Below are 8,646 nucleotides of genomic sequence, written 5' to 3' on the forward strand. Positions count from 1 at the left end.
AGCTTTTGCTTAGTTTTGATGAGACAGACTTTGATACCTCTTGATTTTTGGGGGGGGGGGATTTATTTATTTTTCATTCTCTGATCTTGCTCAACATGCTTTTTAGTGTACTTATCTTTATACTCTCTGTGGGGGAGAGAGAAGATGGAGAGAAAATATACGAGTGGTGAAATGGACTGGAAATGGAAAACAACCATTTGAAGGTGTAGTCTGGGCGAAGAAGTTAGTGCTTGTTTGGAATTAGTCTTTTGAATTGCCCTGTACTAGCCACTTTAGTCTACCTCATCTTCCTCATCTCTAACAGGCTTWTATGTAGTTTTGAAAGCATCTGGAAAACTGACATAATTATGTAAATGTGAAGTATTCTTACCTAAATGTTGCCATTGCTGGCTGCAGTTTGATAGTTCAGTTCTTGTTGGTCAGGTGGAAATGACTATTCCTCATGGCACTGGATGGGGATCAGGTTTCCCTCTCTCTGCCTGGAGGTATCCTACAAAAATAGTGTATGGTGGGAGCACTGTTCTAGCAATATCTATGCTGTGATTCTGTTTATGTGTTTGTTCTCGTATCAGTCCTTCCCTACTGTACTAAGGTTGTATGCTTCCCACTTTTTAGTTGTGAACAGAGACATAAAAATGGGCACTGCTTTGTCACAGATTGCAAGTACAGGTTCTGGTGGAACAATAGGATCCTAAGCTCCAGGTTTGTAAGGAAGTCCCAGAAAGCTGATTACTTCTTCTCTGGAATAACTGTATTTCCTACTACAGTGCTGTCAGCCTCACATTTTGCAAAGTTCATATTATAAATAACACTCCAAATGCCGAATATTTTGAAAGATATCTTCTGTTTTTGACCTGTATTCCCATGAAAAATGCTGATGGCTATTGAGGCAAGTTAGCTTTTTCAGTTGTTCATCTTCACACAGTATATACCCAGGGCAAATTTTGTTTTTTTTTTTCCTGGATTTCTCTTTCATCAGGAGTTCTTTTTCTAAAATATTGACCACAATTGATCTTTCCATAGTTTTTAGGTTACTTTAAAGTTGAGAGGAAAGTTATAAGTATTTTCGTGAATGAGTGTCTTAAATTAATATTCTCCCCTACATTAAAAGTGGGAACAGAGGTTTATGTCAGTGTATTTATCTCTGTGCTAATATAGCTCCAGCATTTATTTTGTCTGCCGGTGTTTCTAAATACCAATCACAGTGAACTTGATTTTCAGTGACTGTGCATAATAAATGGACATATGCTGAATATAATTACATATTTTAATGCATTAAAATGCAAGAATGACTGATTGTGCACATTTAAGCAAAGCTCACTTGAACAGTAATTGCCCCAGATATAATTGTGCTGTTAAAGACAGGGGTGTTTATATTTTAAGTCCTAAAACATGCTTTCGGAAAAACTTACAGAAAGAGAACAAGTAACTGTAAACTGTCTGTAACCAGTATTATTTATATATTTATATATGTATGTTTGTAGTTGTTAGCTGAATGATATATGTAGCAAGTGCGAAAATTTCAATAGCGTATCATTTTTGTTTATATTTCTGGAGGCAGCACAACATGTTTAACATAGAATAGGTCAGATCTTAAGATCTTCATATGAGCAAAATGGAGATTTTGTTAAAATCATGTAGGGGAAGTTGTCTAGGGAAGAAAAGATGCGTCCAGTAAACAAATGTTACCAGATTATGCTTGCATGATGTTAGTGCTTTCAAATGGTCAAATATAGAATAAATGATTCATTTTTTCCCCCCAGAATTAATCAGCTCTAGGACCAAAATAGTAGTCCTAGAAATAGATTCTTTTCAGTTCTTTTGCCCTTCTTTGCATGGACGGAACCTTTAAAAATGATGCAAAGTGAACAACTGCAGTGAGGAAATGGGGTCAGGTGGAGCCTCTCTTACTTCTGGGTTACAAGGTTATCACAGTGCCAAGAGGAATTTCAGCTCCAGGCTAAGCATAATGTAGGGATTTTTAACATTAGTCTTCTGAATAGAGGAACTTTGTTCCGAATATAGCCAATCCTTTGCATAAGTATTTGAAAACACCCTTTTTTATAGTGTACTAAAGTGCAAATAGAGTTAGAAGGTAGATGTTGTTGCCAGTATTTTTTAAAATAAATTTCTTTGCATAACTTTTTTAAAGTAGAAAAAAATAGAATACAGGACAAACAAAAAGCCATTTCAAGATAACCCTGAATTTCAGTAGTATGCCACTAAGCCATACAAGAAGTAAAAGGGGCTTAATTTCTGTTTTATTTCTTCTTTTAAAAACCTACTCAAGGTCATGATTTGAATAGAAAAGTAATTGGATTTGAGACACCATATGTTGTGGGATGCTTATGACATCCCTAATGAATGTTACAAGGTACTACTTGTTCCAAAAAAATGTTGACATTAGCATTGAAATGGCTGTTGACATGATAACTTTCATTAAGAGAAACAWTTTGAAAAAAATTCAAAGAAGATTGACTTCTTCGTGGTAAGGTGCCCACTCCTGAAATGGAGTGGGAYCTGTCACAATCACTCACCAAACTTTACTACCCTTTCACAATACCTTCTGATTCACTGACATAACCATAAAGGCAACTAGATTCAATTGCTGTGCATCTCTTGTTAGTCATTTTACAATATTTATGTAACTCCTTGCACTGAACATTATTCCTTTGCTCTATTTTGTAAATCAAATAACAGTAAATTCTATTAAAAGAAAATATATTTTAAGACTGTAAATTTTGGAGAAGTTTTTGTTTTATGTTTTYCTCTTTGGATGTTTCTAGCTTTGGCAAGGAACCTTAATATTATTTTCATAGGAGATATTCCTTCCCTACATGGCCCAAGAGAGTGAGTTTCTCATTAACTTGTGAAAATTTATTATAAAACTGCAAATAAATTACAGATAGCACAAAAAAGCACTTCATGCTACTATTCTGAAATATTAAAATTGAAAAAGTAATAAAACATCAAAAACACACATTAGCCGTTCTTAACGAAATCGTAAAATAAGCAAGATGTGATGTCTAACATTCTAATCTCATTGCTACCTTAAAGGAATTTATTTCTTCTTTTATCCATCATATGTGGTGGTAGGATCACATAGTCCTTTCCAAATCACAGTGTAGTGTCAAGTTCAAATTGGTGGATGTAAGTAAAGCACAAAGTGCACGAATGGTTTTGATATTACTGAGTTATGTTAATCTTGAGCGAGGCCCTGGAATTGCCAGGTATCTCTCTGTTGCTACTTGTGATGACCAGATGAAAGCTGGTATGGATATATTGGGGCACGGATCCACAGGGAAGCAAAAATAGTAGCGTATGTTCTTAGTCTTGAGTCTTGGTAGTAGTAGTGGGTGCAGTCCTGCTTTGCTAGATTTTTACGGTAGCTACATGGTGAATCACACCAGCACATCCRTATATTCACTTTTTGATGTTTTTGTGTGCTGTGCATTTGGGCTGCTGGAGATTTGCTTGCTTTCAGGCTTTGCAGCCTTGGGCACTGACCTGTGCAGATGAGCCTCCTGTGACATGTAACTCATACAAAAGCATGGCAATCCTGAATGCCAGTCACAAGAGTCAGATGATAGCTTACCACATAATGGAAATATGGTCCTTGCCCAGACAACTGAGCTTGTGATTTTTCCTTTGCTTGAAGGTACCCAGAGTTTGCAAGTGCAGTGAAAATCCAGACGGTGCTAACTGCTTTATCAGCCAACCTGTTTAATCTAGTTCAGAATTCTTATTTTTGAAAGATAAAGACTCTATAAAAAGAAGATGAGCAAATGGGGCTCTAAATGACTAGTAGAAAAAAAGCAATCCCTGTTCTGGGAATAATTATCTTACTGTGTATGGAAAGTGCTCAGGAATAGAAGAATCTGAAAGACAGGCTCATGAAATGAAGACCTGTTGGAGCTGCTGGAACAAGAATGACATGGAGGGAGCAAGGAGGCAAATGGATGTGCTTTGAACTAAAAACCAGCACCAGGAATCTGTGCTGAAGCTGTACCTCAAAGTTCTTTGAAACCTTCATGCATTGACTTTCTGGCACAGTGTAATAAAGCAACAGAGAAGTTTATTTGGTTGGTAGTTTGTCAACAGAAGTAACCTATTTAATACAAAAGACTGGATGATTTTCCCCTTGCTTTAAGTTCTTTCCTGTCTGTCAGCACACTGAAAAGCAGAGCTACATTAGCATTTCAGTTCAGATCATTTAAAGAGTCTCTACAGAAATACTATTGAGGGTAACAACTGTATCCTCTGGCATTTCCCATGCTATGTTCCTTATGGAGAAGTTCCCTCTATTTGTAAGACAAGCAATAGATAGTGAGATGGGGGAAGAGTCTATTCCTGAAGTTTGCTGTAGGAAGTTAAAATTATTCTGGACCTGCTTTATCATTTATATTCTGGATTATGCAGAATATGCTTACGCTTCATCAAGGCTTTTAAGAGCCTGTTGATATGCAACTTGGGCTAGGTGACTTCAGATCTCAAAATCAGATGTTTAATCTAGTTGGTTCACGTTCCTTAAGGAGAGGCCACATAGAACAATTCCTCTTCCTTCTGCTTTTAGTATGGCAGAAATTCAGTGATTTAGATTTTAATGCAAGTGTTTCAGCTGGCCATCTGTGTTGGAGGAATGAGGACAGCATTTGGGTGGAATGTTTGTCAATGGAGTTCCATTTCTGTAAATTTTTTTGCAGATCGTAGAACACAGACATAAGTAAATTTTTAATGTACGAGACCTTCAGTATGGCATAACGTTGGCATGAATGTTTAAAAATGTCACTATTATTCATATTGCTGTCAAATTGTAAATTATGCCTGAAAGGAGGCAGAAAGCTGAAATCATTTTGCTGCTGTATTATTGTATCATTAAAGGAGAAATTCAGGACAGAGGGAAAAGATCTTTCCTTTCTCATCTTCRTTCTCCCACATTCATTTTTTTGCCATTATGTTTATGACTCCCCTTTTGTGCTATCTTAACATCTTCGTGAGGTTTTTAATACACATTTGAATAATTAATATGCTGTTTCCCCATCATGTTGACATATTGCCACATCTTTACCATGTGTACAGTTGTAGTTTACAATTACTTACATATTTTGCAAGTTTAATCAGGGCACGTATCCAAGGCATGTATTTAGTCATCCTTCATGATCTGTACTTTGATTGCACTTTCTTTACGCCAGCTAATCCTGCAGTCATTGCAACATAAGGGTGAGTTCTGCTTTACTCTTTGGAAGTTAGTTTTGCGTAGTGTTGTGAACAGTCATGAATAAAGCACAGGTATGCAGTGGGAGTAAAGGAAGAACAACATGAGGTGTTTCTGGCAGACAGTGATTTCTTTGCGGAGCCATAGACATAGTCACAAAACTGCCTGCTGCAGTATTCAGGAGGCGCATCCAGAATGGAGCCAAGGAATCAGGAGGAACCGTATAGATGGAACTCAACAGTTCTTTCCTTTGATGAAGCAAAAATACTACATATATGCTTATGAAAATATACCCTGGATGCAAATAGCTGAATGCCTTGGAAAATCAGATCTCTTTCCTATGTGTCCATTTCTGTCCCCTGTTGGTAATAGCCACCCAAGGTTGAAGTTCATGACCTCAGTCTTCATTTTGCAGCTGTAACCGTATTCCACTTGGATTTACCTTTGACTCTAGCTGTTCTCCACTTGCATGGTGGGAGCTTCTGCCTAAATTCATAGGCTATGCAATTTTTTTTAATATTTCTTGTAAGAATTTTTTGCTCTGTTTAAATGCTAAGGGTTCTTTCTTCCTCTTTACAAGATTTATTATCCTGTTTTTCATTTTCTGCTCTGTTTAGTTATTAGAATAGAAGCCTGACACTGTAGGAAATAGAAGATGTTTGCCTGCATTAGTTTTCACATTATAAATGCTTCTTGTTCTTTACCGTGCAAACAGGCTCCTTGAATAATTTTACAGTATGCTATTGAGAACTGCAGTAAGCCATTTGCTAGTAAATCAGCCTTTCTAGCAGCAAACTCTGTGCTTTGTCAGCCATTATGTCCAGAGATTGATTAAATAAATAAATAAATAAATAAATAAATAAAAGAAACAAGCCTTGGAGCAGTTAGGGCTGATCTCCCTGAAAACCAAACATCTGGGATCTTTTGGATAGTGTCCAGTACTAATGTTTTGAGATATACAGCAGAACATGCAAAACACCTGCCTTTTTGCTACATTTTCCATATTTGTGATAAAACATACCCACCAGTTAGTTTTCCCTTCCGTGTTTGACTTCTGGAGACAGTTCAGTTCCTGAAAGCAGCTGCTAAGAAAAGTTTCATCTTTATTTTCAGTTTGTGACATAATTTTAGTATTAACCCTGAGTATTTAAACAACCAAAAATACACCCCCTCCTCTGCCGTGATTAAAGATCATGAGGAATGCATTAAGTGTTGGAGAGTATTTGTTTACTTTCTAGTCTTGGCCTGTTGGGTGCACTCTTATGTTGGTTTCCAGCCAGTTTTCACCATTTGGAGGGGTAGCAACTCTTGCACATGCACTCTTTTTTCTTTTTTTTCCTTTTTTTTTYYTTTTYYTTYYTTTTTTTTTTYCCCCATGGCAGCTGCAATGTACAAAGAAAACACTTGATTCCAGCAACAGTAAATATTGAGAGGCTTGCCAACTCTTGTATTTTTATGGCAGTATCATGATTCTATAATGTAAGCCTTTATTGCAGTGATCAGTGATGTTTATAGTTTTGAAAGGGAAAGCTTATGTTGAGGTGGCAAGATGGGAAACCCCAGAAAATCATAGTGGGGAGAGGAAAGGCAGAGTCTATCAGAAGCAGGACGGATTTTGCAGGGTTATCCTAAGTGTTTTTTACAAGTGTTTTGAAAAGCCCTATGGATTGAAACACCACTGGATGCAAAGTCCTTAAAGTGACGTTGGCTGTTTCCACCAGACCCCTATATCTCAGGTGCTTGACAAACATATCTCTTATAAGTAACAGTTACCATTGAAATTTCTGAAGGCCAAGATGTGGAATAGCAAGTAGAGCTATTCACAAAGAGATGAACTTGGGTGGGTTTTACATTCTTCTCACCTTTGCTGTCCAGCTTACCTTTTTGATCAAGCCTTTGATGAGTGTAGGGGAGTACCGCTTTGCACGCTGCCAAGTGTAATTGTTCCTGCCCTTGCTGGACATTGCTAGTGGCTGGACCTCAGGTCTCAGTTTTCAATACCGTTTCCTTATTCGTCTCTTCTTTTAATATATATATTTTACAGAAAAGTGAGAAGTTTTAAATGATGAGAAAGGAGATTTTTAAGTTCATAGGATTTTGTTTTTTAATGAAAGAGCCAAGCTTCTAGGCAGGCACCTGAGATGTTTGCTTGCCATTTCAGCTTTCATGGCTGGAATAGAAGGTTGAAAGACAGAAATGCAGGATATCTTTAGGTACAAATTATGCTGAAGGTCTTTGCTTTCTATCTTCACCCCACAGGTCCTGTTCAGCTGTCATTATTATAGTCCTTTCCTTTTGGTTAAGTTAAAGGAGAAAAATTACCTTATCAAATCTGGTTAACTATTACCCTTTTCCCAATACTATTTGAAACAGAGACCTCTACAGTACTGTAAATTTGATTTTTTTTTTCCACACTTTTTATCATCAAATAAACATGATAATTTGGTACCTGGTCTGATATCATATTCTTACCAAATTTGAGAGTTCCCTCTTAGGATGTATAAGCCAAATGTCTATTATCATTTGTGACATGGCAGTGTGGGCCTGCCTGTGGTGTTGATTGCTCACTGAACACAGCTGCCAGATTTATATATCCTGCCAGGTAGTTYGTGCATGTTCTGAGCCTTATCACAAGCAAAGCATCTCACTCGTAACCTAAATGGTTCAGGCAAAAATGGTATTGAGGGCATGAGAGCACAATACATCTCTTAGTACAGAGTACTGAACTTTGAGCTCGATGCGCATCCAGATTTTTAGCGAGTAAAGTGGGCAAAAAGCTCTCAAATCAGAGGAATCAGTATGTGCGCATGTTGTTGTGCTGTGCTGTGTGGACTTTGTAAACATGGGAATTTTGTCTCTGTGTCAGCTGCTTGATATTGTCACTTCATATTTATGCTCAAAGGCTTTGTAATAAGGTGTGGCTTTCTCAGAATCCTCTATATTTCTTGACATTTGAGAAATACCTGAGTTGAAAAATCAGAATCTGAACGTATATCTRTATATCTGTATATCTATCTAGCAATTTGCTAGATATTTAATTCTAAGTTTGATTTAGTTTATTTCAACTGCAATCTATTTTTCAGACAAAACCCCAGTCCAAGGTGGAGTCCATTAGTTCACAAAACGGATCTGGAAATGTTGATGCTTGTATTTGCTGCATCCTGGATTGATTGCTACATTTCTCTATTTGCAGGACTTCTGTATTTCAGCCTCACCTAATCCAAAGCACAGCATGACTTCTTCCTGGGACTAGCCTTTTCTGTCATMTCTCTCCCTCTTCTTAAATCCCTTCAACCAGCTTTCAGTGAAATAGCAAATAGGTTTTATTACTTATTAAAAGTTTCAAAATGGAGGCTTGGCTTATCTTTCTTACCTTCTGTCACTGATCATTTGGAGCAACGACTGACAGATATTTGTCCAAAATATAGATT

This window comes from Rhea americana, unplaced genomic scaffold (assembly GCF_003343005.1).
Source record: "Rhea americana isolate MKP2758 unplaced genomic scaffold, rheAme1 scaffold_21, whole genome shotgun sequence".
NCBI classification, from domain to species: Eukaryota; Metazoa; Chordata; class Aves; order Rheiformes; family Rheidae; genus Rhea; species Rhea americana.